Source organism: Marmota flaviventris, chromosome X, assembly GCF_047511675.1.
Source record: "Marmota flaviventris isolate mMarFla1 chromosome X, mMarFla1.hap1, whole genome shotgun sequence".
In the NCBI taxonomy this organism is placed as follows: Eukaryota; Metazoa; Chordata; class Mammalia; order Rodentia; family Sciuridae; genus Marmota; species Marmota flaviventris.
Genome location: NC_092518.1, coordinates 44,757,067 through 44,768,463, shown reverse-complemented (window position 1 = coordinate 44,768,463; position 11,397 = coordinate 44,757,067). Strand labels below are relative to the sequence as shown.

The window sequence follows — 11,397 nt, the reverse complement described above, 5'->3', positions numbered from 1 at the left end:
TGAGTCAGCAGAGGGCACATTTGGGAAATGCTGCCTTTAGAGGTATGGGAGTGGGGTGGAAGCAGGAGGACTCTGGCCCTTTAAGGTCTGATTGAGGGATGGCCTTTATGACAGCTGTGAGGCAGAGCAGGTCCCTTCTCCTTTCTTCCTCCTTCTGGATGAGGTGAGGGAGGCGGTCCTGCTCCTTCACTTTGGTCCCTTAAAAAGAGAGTGGGATGGGTCTGCTGCCTTGCCCCACCTCCTCTTTCTGCTCATTTTGATGCTACTTTGGCCTAGGAGGTCGTCTTGGGAAGCAATATAGGGCCTGCCTTTCTTTCATTCCTTGTCCCATCCTTGGTCCTGGAGCCTAGATATGGTTCCTTGCATGAAACAAAGAGATCAGAGTGACACCCTTTGGGCTTGGTCTGGAACTCTTGGCTGAACACCAAGCCTTTCAAGATGGCCCTCCCCTGCACTCTTAGAATACTTCTTTGGGGACTGATGCTTTCAGTGGAGCATGGGGTCCACATGGAAAAGGGAGACCATCCCTCTGTCACCCCCCTGCCCACGGAAACCCCTACCTTGCCATGTTTCAGGAGCTGATAGAAGAAGCAGCAGGCAAGCAGCAGAGGGAGCCACAGCTCCAAGGGCATCGGCTACAGTACATGCTGGAGTTGGACCAGTGTTCAGCTGACCCCCATGGACATCCTAGGAAGATTGCACCATCCGAGCCACCATGGTGAGGCTGGTGAGGCCTTTGGCCCATGTAGCAAGGCCTAGAGGAGGTGAGTCCTCGTGTCCCCATTCTACCCTAGAGTTGGGAGAAGAACAGAAGAGTGTAGAGAACAAGGAATCTGTGGGTTTACTGTCAGGCCTCATTGCCTGGTGCAGGTAGGCACAGCTTCATTTTCTTTGTTTTTGGTTTTGTTGTTGGAGTTTGAACCCCAGGGTGCTTTACAACCAAATCAGTCTCCAGCCCTTTTGGGGTGGTGGGGGCTACCAGGGACTGAACTCTGAGCCACATCCCCAGCCCTATTTTGTATTTAATTTAGAGACAGGGTCTCACTGAGTTGCTTAGCGCATCTCCATTTCTGGCTTGAACTTGCCATCCTCCTGTGTTAAACTCCCAAACTGCTGGGATTATAGGCATGCACCACCATGCTAGGCCCCAGCCTTTTATTTTTATTTTAAAATTTATTGATTTATTTATTGGTACTGGGGGTTGAACCCAAGGGTGCTTAAGTGTTATACCGATACCAAGACCCTCAAATAACTCTCAGACCACACATTGGCATTCCAATTAAGCCTTTATTGCTGGCCAGTGGCGGACACTCTACTCTCTAAAAGCAAGATAGAGTGGTGCACCCCCTTCAGTTTGGCCTCATATTTAAGTCAAAAAACCACAAAAGGGACATTTGGGGGTTTTGTCAATGCAATCAAGCTAAATTACAGAAGCGGGAGATTGCATTCAGGCGGTGGGAGGCTTAGCCAATCAAAATAAGCCCAGTTACCCAGTTACAGAAACAGGAGCCCAGTCATCCCAGTTACAGAAACAGGAGCCCAGTCATCCCAGTTACAGAAACAGAGCCCAGTTAGATAGTTCCATGTTCTCGAGGGTTCAACCAAAGGAAAAAAAAAAAAAAAACTTGCCCCAGTCATGACCTTTCTAGTTGGCATGGATGTTTCACAAAATGGAGTTAATAAACAAAATGGAGTCACTATAGTCATGACTTCTGGTTCATCATATTAACACTGAGCCGCAACCCCAGCCCTTTTAGAGACAGGGTCTCGCTGATTTGCTTAGGGCCTTGCTAAGTTGCTGAAGCTGGCTTTGAACTTGCAGTCCTCCAGCCCCAGGCTCTGGAGCTGCTGCAATGACAGGCATGCACTACCACACCTGGCTGATTTTTAAATTTTGAGAAACGGTTTTACTAATTTGCTGAGGATCTTCCTAAGTAGCTGGCGCTGGTCTCAAACTTGTGAATCTCCTGCCTCTGCCTCTTGAGTCACTGGGATTCCAGATATGTACCACCTGCCCTGGTTTTGAAAGGACGGCAAGCTCAGGAAAGCCGGCTCCAAGCCTATTTTCCTTTAGGGCCCCAGCTTAAGAACAGATTAGCTTGGGGCCTTCTGAAAAATCTTTTCCATTCCCCACAACAACTGAGTAATGTGTTAGCCACTTTCCTTCATAATAATCTTATTGCTTGTTGTCTCTGAAGACTGTAATTGAGCTGCATTTTTGTGGAGGGCTGTTTATGTGGTGGTTTGCTCTTAGAAGGCAAATAGTACAGGATGCTGTGTTGGGGAGACTTATAAAGCCTCAGAAAAGATGAGAAAAGCTAACACCTGAGGATATGCGAGCATCTGTGACAGTATTTAATTAATGACAGCCAGTACCACTTGTAGTTCTGGGGCAATTGACAATTTTAGAAGAGAACTATGGCATGGAGAGAGAAAGCAACTGGCAAATGTCACACGGTGAGTGGCAGAGACGAAATTTGAGCTCAAGTCTGATCCTAAAATCTGTCTATAACTTTTTAAATCTTTAAATGCAGTATCCCAACCTGCCAGGAAGTTCTCCTATTTGGGCCATGGTGCTACTTTGAGATTTTGGCACCAAATATGCTTTATGATTTTCTTTGTCCCCATCATGCTCAATTCGCAGCAAGATGGGACCCCTTCTGCCTGCCTGATGGAACCTGGGTGGCAGACCATAAGCACACAGACATGGTCGCAGCAGCGGTGGTAGCGGATTCCATACCGTTGGCAGGGGGAGGACTGCAAGGTAAGGCTGAGAGAAGCTTGGGTTATCTGAGAATGAGGAAGAAAAAGTAGAATGGGAAAGTGGTTCCCCAGCAAGGAAAACTTTAGCAGTAGAACAGAACAGAGAGGAGGATGGGAGCGGAGAGCAGAGGGAAGGATGGGAGCGAATCTCAAAGCTTGAACATTTTTTGCCTTGTCTGGTGACAGAAATTGTCCAATTCAGTGAGGGTTTAAAATCAAAGTTCCTTCTGGGGGCCATTGTGACCCATAGAACTTTTGGGGTCTAAGGATAGGATTCCGTGTTTCCCAGGACCTTCTGGCACCCTCAGGGGTGACTGGGAGCAGAAAAATGCGTCCCAATTTTTGCTTGTGCTCACCTGAGGAACGGGTAAGGGCCAGGCAGGGGTTGAGGTGTCCCAGCAACCCACTTGGGGGCCCAAACGGATGGAGGGGCTTGCAAGAGGACTGGAATGTCTCCACAGTTCCGGGAGACTTGAACGGAATGGGTAGGGTCTATGGCATGCGTGTGACTTATGGATAGACCCCACACATGGAAAGGGGCTGTAAGGTCAGGAGAACAAGGGAACTTACCCAACTCTGTTGGCCCGGATGAAGACAGGGAAAAGAGCATCTTAGGAATTTTCCTGGTTCATTTGAAGGGGGAAGGGATGGACTTCAATTCCCTGAGGCAGAAGCCCTAAAATCCCTCCCAGGTTTCGGCACCAGATGTGAGGTCAGGCAACTGGGCAGTGATCAAAGGAGGCAGATTTAAAAGGCTGCTGAACGAGGCTTTATTGAGACTCACTCCCATGTGGGACTCGATCAGACTGACAGAGTAGACAGGAGAAGGGTCTGAGGAGAAACCACGTGGGGGTTCTACAGGACTGGAATTTTATGTGGCTTATGGCAGGATGGAGAGGGCTTGGGACAGGAAAAGCTGTTTTTAGAGTCCCTTGTCCTACTGGAGTTGGTCGGGGGAACTGGCTGAGACCAGGATTGGTCAGGAAACCCTGCTGATTGACAGCCATTAGCCAGGAGATCCCACTTATTGACAGGTGTATCTGTCGGTGCCTCATTGATATTTCTTTCCCATGCTCAGGCTACTTGGTGCTTTGTTCCTAAGTCACCGCCACTGACCTGACACTAAGCTCAAGTATCAGATCAAAAGTCTGAAACCTTAGGCTTTAAGACCAGCGGACACACACTCACTCAGACCATGGTGATCAGATCAGGAACCAAGGCAGGCTTCTCCTGGGGTGGAGCTGACAGCCAGTTTAGGAGAGAGTCCTAGGGAGAAGTTGCAGCTCTCACCAGGGTCAAGATGTGGCTGTAGAGTCTGAGAGTGGTGAGGAAGAGGCAGAAGATCAGGCAATCCATGAAAAGAGTTGGGATGTCAGTCCAGGTTCTCATCAGGCTCTCAAGCGGGAGGGCATCAGTGTGGGCTGGCTTAATGTCAGTTCATTTGCTCCATCATTTATACTAAATTTTGGGGCTTCTGACCACCCTTTCAATCCCTATCAGTCATTTGCATAAAGCATCTGGTCTGTGGTCCCTAACCTGATTTTCTTGCCACTCCCCCTTATTGAGGTGAGGACAACATGACAGAGACTTCACTCTGAGCTTTTAAGGGTGGGGAGAAATGACTTGTTTGTGCCTGAGGGCCATACTGGAAGGCTCTGTAGGTATGCCTGATGAGACTGCAGGTTTCAAACTGGAGTTTTAAAATGGAGTTGCTTAGGCTCAGGCCTAACGCCATCTTTACACTAGTATAATAGTATAGGTAGATAATGTTACAAGTGCTTAGAGGATTAGCAATTGGGATCCCAGGATTCCAGAGAAGAAATGGATCAGGCCTGGGGATATAATGCAGTTGGTAGAGTGCTTGCCTCACTTGCATAATGCCCTGGGTTCAATGCTCAGCACCACACACACACACACACACACACACACACACACACACACACACAAATGTCTCACTGTTTGGAGCAGAGAAAGGAAAGCAGAGATACTGGTGGAAGGCCTCATTGAGAAGGTAATATTTAAGCTGGAACTTGGGAAAGGAGGAGTAAGGAGCCGATTACATTGGCAGAGAAGTTCATCCTGATTTAGGAAAGAGAACATAACTTGGTGTGGGTGGAAATTCATTCAACAAATATTTATTTAGCACCTACTGAATAAATAGGGCTGAGCATGCAAATGTGATTAAGACAGGCAAAGCTACTGTTAGGTCGGTGGTGGCGACTTGGTGGCAACTTAGAACAAAGCAGCCATGTAGGAAAGGAACATCAATCAGGTGCCAGTGGAAACGCCTGTCAATCAGCGAGATCTCCTGACTAATGCCTGTCAATCAGCAGGACCCCCTGGCCAGTCCTGGAGTTCAGCTAACTCCCCTGACCAACTCCAAAAGGACAAGGGACCCTAAAAACACCTTTCCCTGTCCCAAGCCCTTCCCTTCCTGCTGTAAGCCCCATAAAAGTCCAGTCTGGTTGAGCTTCCACGCGGTTTCTCCTCAGACCCTTCTCCTGTCCACTCTGTGGGTCTGATCGAGTCTGCCCGGGAGTGATATCTCAATAAAACCTCATTCAGTGGCCTTTTTAAATCTTCTTCCTTTAGTTGCTGCCCAATTCGCCTGATCTGACAGCTACTGTCTTGGAGCATGTGCTCTGGTGGGGAGATAAACGTGCAAACAGTTAAGTCGCAAATTGTGGCAAATCGGTTATGATTGAGAATAGCAATGAAGTCATCTCTTTCCATGGGGTTATGCGAAGGTAGCTTTGAAGAGGGAACATTTGAGCTGAGGTCTATTAAGAAGGGAGACATGAGAAGAGTGGAGAGATACCTGACTTAGGTTTAAGGAACAGCGTGTTCAAAGGCCTAGAGGGAAGAATGTCCTATTTGTGGCTGAGTCTAGAGAGCTCTGCAGGGAATGGCAGGATATGAGGCTGGTGAGAGGTGGGGTCGGAGGCCCTGAGGAGGGCCCCAGATTCCTTTCCTAACTGCAGCACAAAGCAGACCAAATCAAGTTTGCACTGATGCTATGAGGCTGAAAAGGAGGATGCCTACAATTAGGCACATATCCCGGGCTGACTAGGAAGCATACTGGTATCTTAGGGACTCTGGAAAGGATCCAGAAGCAGATTACAGGTTCAGTCACACAGGATGTATGAGTCATTCCTTTCCCTGAAAAGGTCTGAGCAGACCCTTCCTGGCTCTGAGCCTCAGCAACCCCACCCTGCTTCAGGAAACTAGTGAGGTCAAGGTCTGAAAGGAAAGGGCAGTTCCTCACTAGATAGAGTTTGGGTTGGGTCCCTTTTCAGGCAGGGTGGAGCAGGTGTATGGGTGGGCCTCCTGGAAAGATTATTGTAAGATGGGAGTGTGGAATAATTTAAGAAAGCAAATACAGGCCTGGCTTGGGCCTGTGTGAATGATGGCTAGTGAGTGCCCCAATCCTGAGGGTGTGTTAAGCATGAGTTAGAATCCAAACTTTAAAAAGTATTCTGGAACATCAAAATATTAAAGAGTTATGTTAAATCCCCAGCACTATTACAACCCCAGACTTGTGGATTCAGTGGAGGAGGAAGGTTAGTGAATAATATATAAATTAACGTGGAAATACTTATTCAGATGTTTGTAAAGGAGAGAGAAGACATTTTCCTGAGATGTCTCCTTTTGTAGTCTTTGCTCTTGACCTTTACCAGAAGGGGGAGCACAAGTTGGGAACTCTGCAGGCCCAGCCTTCCTACCCTTTGGCCACTGGGTGTCAGCACAACAGTTTGGATTAAATCTCTCAATTGCTATGAGGCATGTGGTTTTTAATAGACTTTCCAGCAAACAAAATATTGGTGATCAAGGCCTTGTTGAGATGGTATTTAGAGAAGTGTTGGTAAAATGAATGGGGCGAATGGAGAGCCATTTCTAGAAAGGATTGGAAAAGGGATAAATGGGGAGTTAAAGGAGAAATGGCCAAAAGATACTTAAGAAGCAATTAAAAAAAAACTTTTTGTAGTTGTAGATGGACAGAATGCCTTTATTTTATTTATTTTTATGTGGTGCTGAGGATCGAACCCAGTACCTCACACATGCTAGGTGAGCACTCTGCCACTGGGCTACAGCCCCAGCCCAAGAAGCCATTCTTGAAGTTGTTGGAAGACAGAAATGGCAAAAATAGCTATCCCCACTAGTGATATAATTATTTTGTGGTGCCTAGGTCCTGGATTTAAAACAATGACAAAATAGCACCCAATATCGAATTGTTGCCCCAGATCTGCATCTGTATAGTGATATGAAATAAGGACTCTTTAAAAAATATTTTAAACATTTTTATTATTTATAATTATACATGACGGTAGACTGTGTTTTGGCAGAATATACATACATGAAATACAATTTATTCTATTTGGGTTCCCACTCTTGTGGTTGCACATGATGTGGAGTTTTCCTGTGTACAAATACAAGGCTAGGACAGTTATGACCAACTTTCTACTGTCTCTCCTGTTCCTCTCCTTCCCTTCCTCCCCCTTTGTCTAATCCAATGGATTTCTATTGTCCCCTCCCCAATCTTTCTGTGGGTTAGCATCCACAAATCAGAGCCAATACCAAGAAACCAAAGGCCACATGTTATCTCTGAAATAAGGACCCTAATCCATGCATGTTTCAGCATGTCTTTTAGTCACCTTTAGTAGTCAGTAATATAATTGATCTTCTAAACTCTTGTATGCTTGAGTTTTTCCCCTCAGTCTAGAAGTGTAAAGTGATGTAAAAGTGAGACAAATTACTTTCTTTAGTGTTTTATTTTTAATTTTATTGGTGCATTATAATCATACATAATAGATTCATCATGACATATTTGTGCAGGGACATAACATAATTTGATCAATTTAATTCACAGTACTTCCTTTTCCCTTACCTCCTCCCTCCCCTGACCAACTTCTTCACCACTGGTATAGTTTCTTTTCTTAATGGAAACCAGCTTGAGTTCAAATTTTAACTTTACCACATGCTGGCTGTGTGAACCCAGGACCTTACATATGCTAGGCAAAAGTGCTCTCACCAATGAGATAAATCCAGCACTTGGGTGTGTGTCCTTTGACATAGCTTCTGTGAGCCTCAATTTCCTTGTCTGCAAAATGGGAATAATAAGTATCTCATAAGACTATTGAGGATTCAAGAGTTTATAAATATAAAGCATCTTGTACATTCATAAGTGTTCAACAAATGATAGATATTATTACTTTGAGTTAATTTCAGGGCTGATTATAGCTGTTTCTCTTGAACAGTTTTGTGAAGGATTTTCAGGCTCAGTATTCAGGCAAGACACGAATCCCCTGACCCTGTTCTGCCTTATGTGTACAGGTTCCTGGACTTTCCTCTCGGACCAAAGCGGGAAGTGTACCAACTGGTCAGAGCCACTGTGGTTTATCATCAACAACTCCACCTAGCTCACTGTCATTTATCCTGCCATGTGGAGTCCTGGGCCCCACAAAGCCCAACCAACCACTTTCCATCAGGAGGAAATTCCTTAAAGTCTTCTCTGTCTAAAGCCTGAACAGAGATGGACACCACACAACACATTCAACAGACACTCTGGGATCACAAGAGTCACAGGGTCCTAAGACTCCACTTCATCTGTCAGCAGCAAAAAGGTAGCTTGCTGTTTTTGGATTCCTTTGGATTCCATTGGATTCCTGGGATCCAATGGAATGGTACTTCACCTTTGGACACTGCCTTTGTACTAGTCTATTTCAATGACACTCATAAAAGTGGCCAGTGGACTAAACTTCCCAGTGGACTGGAGGAATTTTTGGAAAGGGAATCTTCCAAAAAAGGGTCCGGCGAGCAGGCAGCATCGTGTCTAGGGTTTCTGACTCTTCCCAGGAACATTATGGGTCTGCAAATAATCAGTCTGCCAATAATCAGTGTTCCCTTCGTCCTTTCAAAGTCAGCTTTCAGCAGCGGGGCTGGAATCATTGGATCATTGCTCCTCGCCACCATACCCCAAACTACTGTAAGGGATCCTGTCCTCGGGTGCTACGCTATGTTCTCAATTCCCCCAATCACGCCATCATTCAAAACCTTGTCAGTGAGCTGCTGGACAAGAATGTCCCTTGGCCCTCCTGTGTGCCTTATAAATGTGTTCCCATGAGCATCCTTCTGATTGAGGAAACTGGGAATATTCTGTATAAGGAGTTTGAGGATATGGTTGCTCAGTCTTGCACATGTAGATAATAATGAAGGAACAGCTAGCTAGGGCTGCCCATGTAATTGTAGAATGGTTGAAAATATCAGTGTGAAAGATATATGGGATCTTAAATCTATAGGTCCTATCCCTTGCCCTAAGTATTGTTTCTTTAGTCTCTTCCCCCATTTGTAATCTACTCAGTTGACAAGACTGTGCTGATACCAATTTGACCTAGTCAAATTTGGTCACTAGAACAAATCTGACCACTACTATTGGTCAGTACAATTTGACCACTAGTCAGAGCCCTTGCTGCTTGGGTAAGATGGTCCTTTGAAGATGTCCTAGTTTGTCTTTTGAATTTTTTTGTAGTTATAGATGGACAACATGTCTATTTTATTTGTTTATTTTTATGTGGTGCTGAGGATCGAACTCAGTGCCTCCTCACATGTGCAAGGCAAGCACTCTGCCACTGAACTACAGCCCCAGGCCTCTATTTTGTCATTTTTTATTGTGACGTTTTCAAGTCACTGGCCCAAGCTGGTAGAACTTTATAAAGTATCCACCAAAGCCTGGGAAAGGTGGACTTTTGCTAGTGTTCAGCTTCTAAGGCTCTGGAGGATTTGGAGTGGTATTAGTAGCCTGAGATTTTTGTACCCTCTTCCTCCCCTCCTATCTCCTGGAAATGAATGTCTCCTATCCAGACTGCCTGCTTCTATGCTCTTTCCACCTTCTAATTCTTGGATTAGAGAACTTTGTAGGTAACCATCTTTATAGGAACCTTCATGTAAACATGTAGGGCTTTTCCTCTCAGCCTCTACATCTGGGAAAAGGGAAGCATCACCATGGAGTTGTCCGAGATGGCAATTGCTTCAACATTGCTTCAACATTCAGCATTTGTGGTAAAGAGGAGAAGAGCTGTCATTGCTGATTAGGATGAGGGAGATTTCAAACTTTCTATGGAGCAGTAGATTTCACAGGATATTTTCTTATTCTACATAACATTTAAAGCCCTTACTCACACCCAAAGAAAGGTCCTTGATGGCTCAGAGACCAGGAGGCCTGTTTGGGGAAGGAGAGGAGGAGAGACTGTGGTGAAGGGGAGAGTGAGCCATGCAGAGGTCTGGAGCTGACTTCATTCTGGGCTTGCATGTTTCATGTATCCATTGGGCTCTGGACATTAGACTTGGGGAGATGGGGATGAATGGAACTCTGTTGTGGGCTATCCAATGCTTATGCTGTGGTTCTATTCTATATTCCTGTGCTGTATTTAAGTGATGGGGTGGGAATGTGATGCACATAAATTGAGGGAAATGTAAAATGAGAAGATGAAATTGTCTAAATATATTGTGCATGTGTACAAATATAAGAATGTATAATTAAAATGCATTAATAAAAAATTTAAAAAATATATTTTTTTTTGTTGAAGAAGATCATGAATATTTGGGGAATTAGGAGAACAGGTGGAAGGAATTTGTTTCCTTTGTTGGCTTTTAGCTATGATTAGGATCTCATCTTTAGTCCCTATGGGGCAGGTCTGCAGGCTCTTCAGAATTCTGCTTTCTTAAAGGCATACTGCTGGTGAACAGGACTCATGGACATGCCCTGTTGAGGAAGCTTGGTAAGTCTTTCCCTCTGCCCGACTCTTCCTTGATAAATTGGTATCATTCTCAGTGGGATGGGGTTGATTAAGGGTAGGTACATATGTTTGCAAATATTAATCCCTATCTTTCTTATCCATCATAAATCAACTCATTTTTACCAATTCCTTCTCAACAGTTCTAGCTAGACTAAATATGCTGCAAGTGAATATCTTGCAAGTCTATGCATATATAAATGCTCTTCTTCCCTTTAAGGAATTGTTCCTTAATATTCCTTTGTCCATCTATCCACTGTATCTTTAGAAATCACCTAAGGTGATTTTTTTTTCATCTCAGTAGCTCCCATGCCCCTCCAGACTCAGGTAGGTGTCCACTTTGGGTTCACATAGCATTACATGCTCTCCCTTAGTATACACTAGTGTAACTGTCTATTGTGAAAAGGATGGAACTCACTTTGAGGGGTTTTACCTGTGTCATACCCCTGTTCTCTATTGCCAGACCCCAGTACCTAGTAAGTCATTAACACAAACACAGAACACTAACAATACTTTTTACAGAGTGGGAAATCCAACCCAGGGGCTCATACGTGCTAGACAAGTGGCCTACACCTGAGCTTTATACCTCACCCAACAGTGACATTTTTGTGGGGCATACGTTCTTCCTGATATAATAATTCAATATTTGCATAGTTCACTAACTTTTTCATTGGAATAAATGTAATTTATGCATATGCTTTGTACATAAATTAAGATGATTAATATTTGTGCCCATTTCAAAAGGATGCTACAAATGTCAATAGAATGGGATAGCTATGTTACTGAATAGGGCAGTTTGTGAAATCCTATGTACTTCAATTTGAACTGAGAGGAGATATGGGCT

At 44.7% G+C, this 11,397-nt stretch overlaps 1 pseudogene; it reads left to right on the top strand.

The window, feature by feature from the left end:
• Nucleotides 1-438: 438 nt before the first annotated feature.
• On the top strand, nt 439-9,574 carry LOC114104154 (bone morphogenetic protein 15-like; annotated as a pseudogene).
• The last annotated feature ends 1,823 nt before the right edge of the window (nt 9,575-11,397 follow it).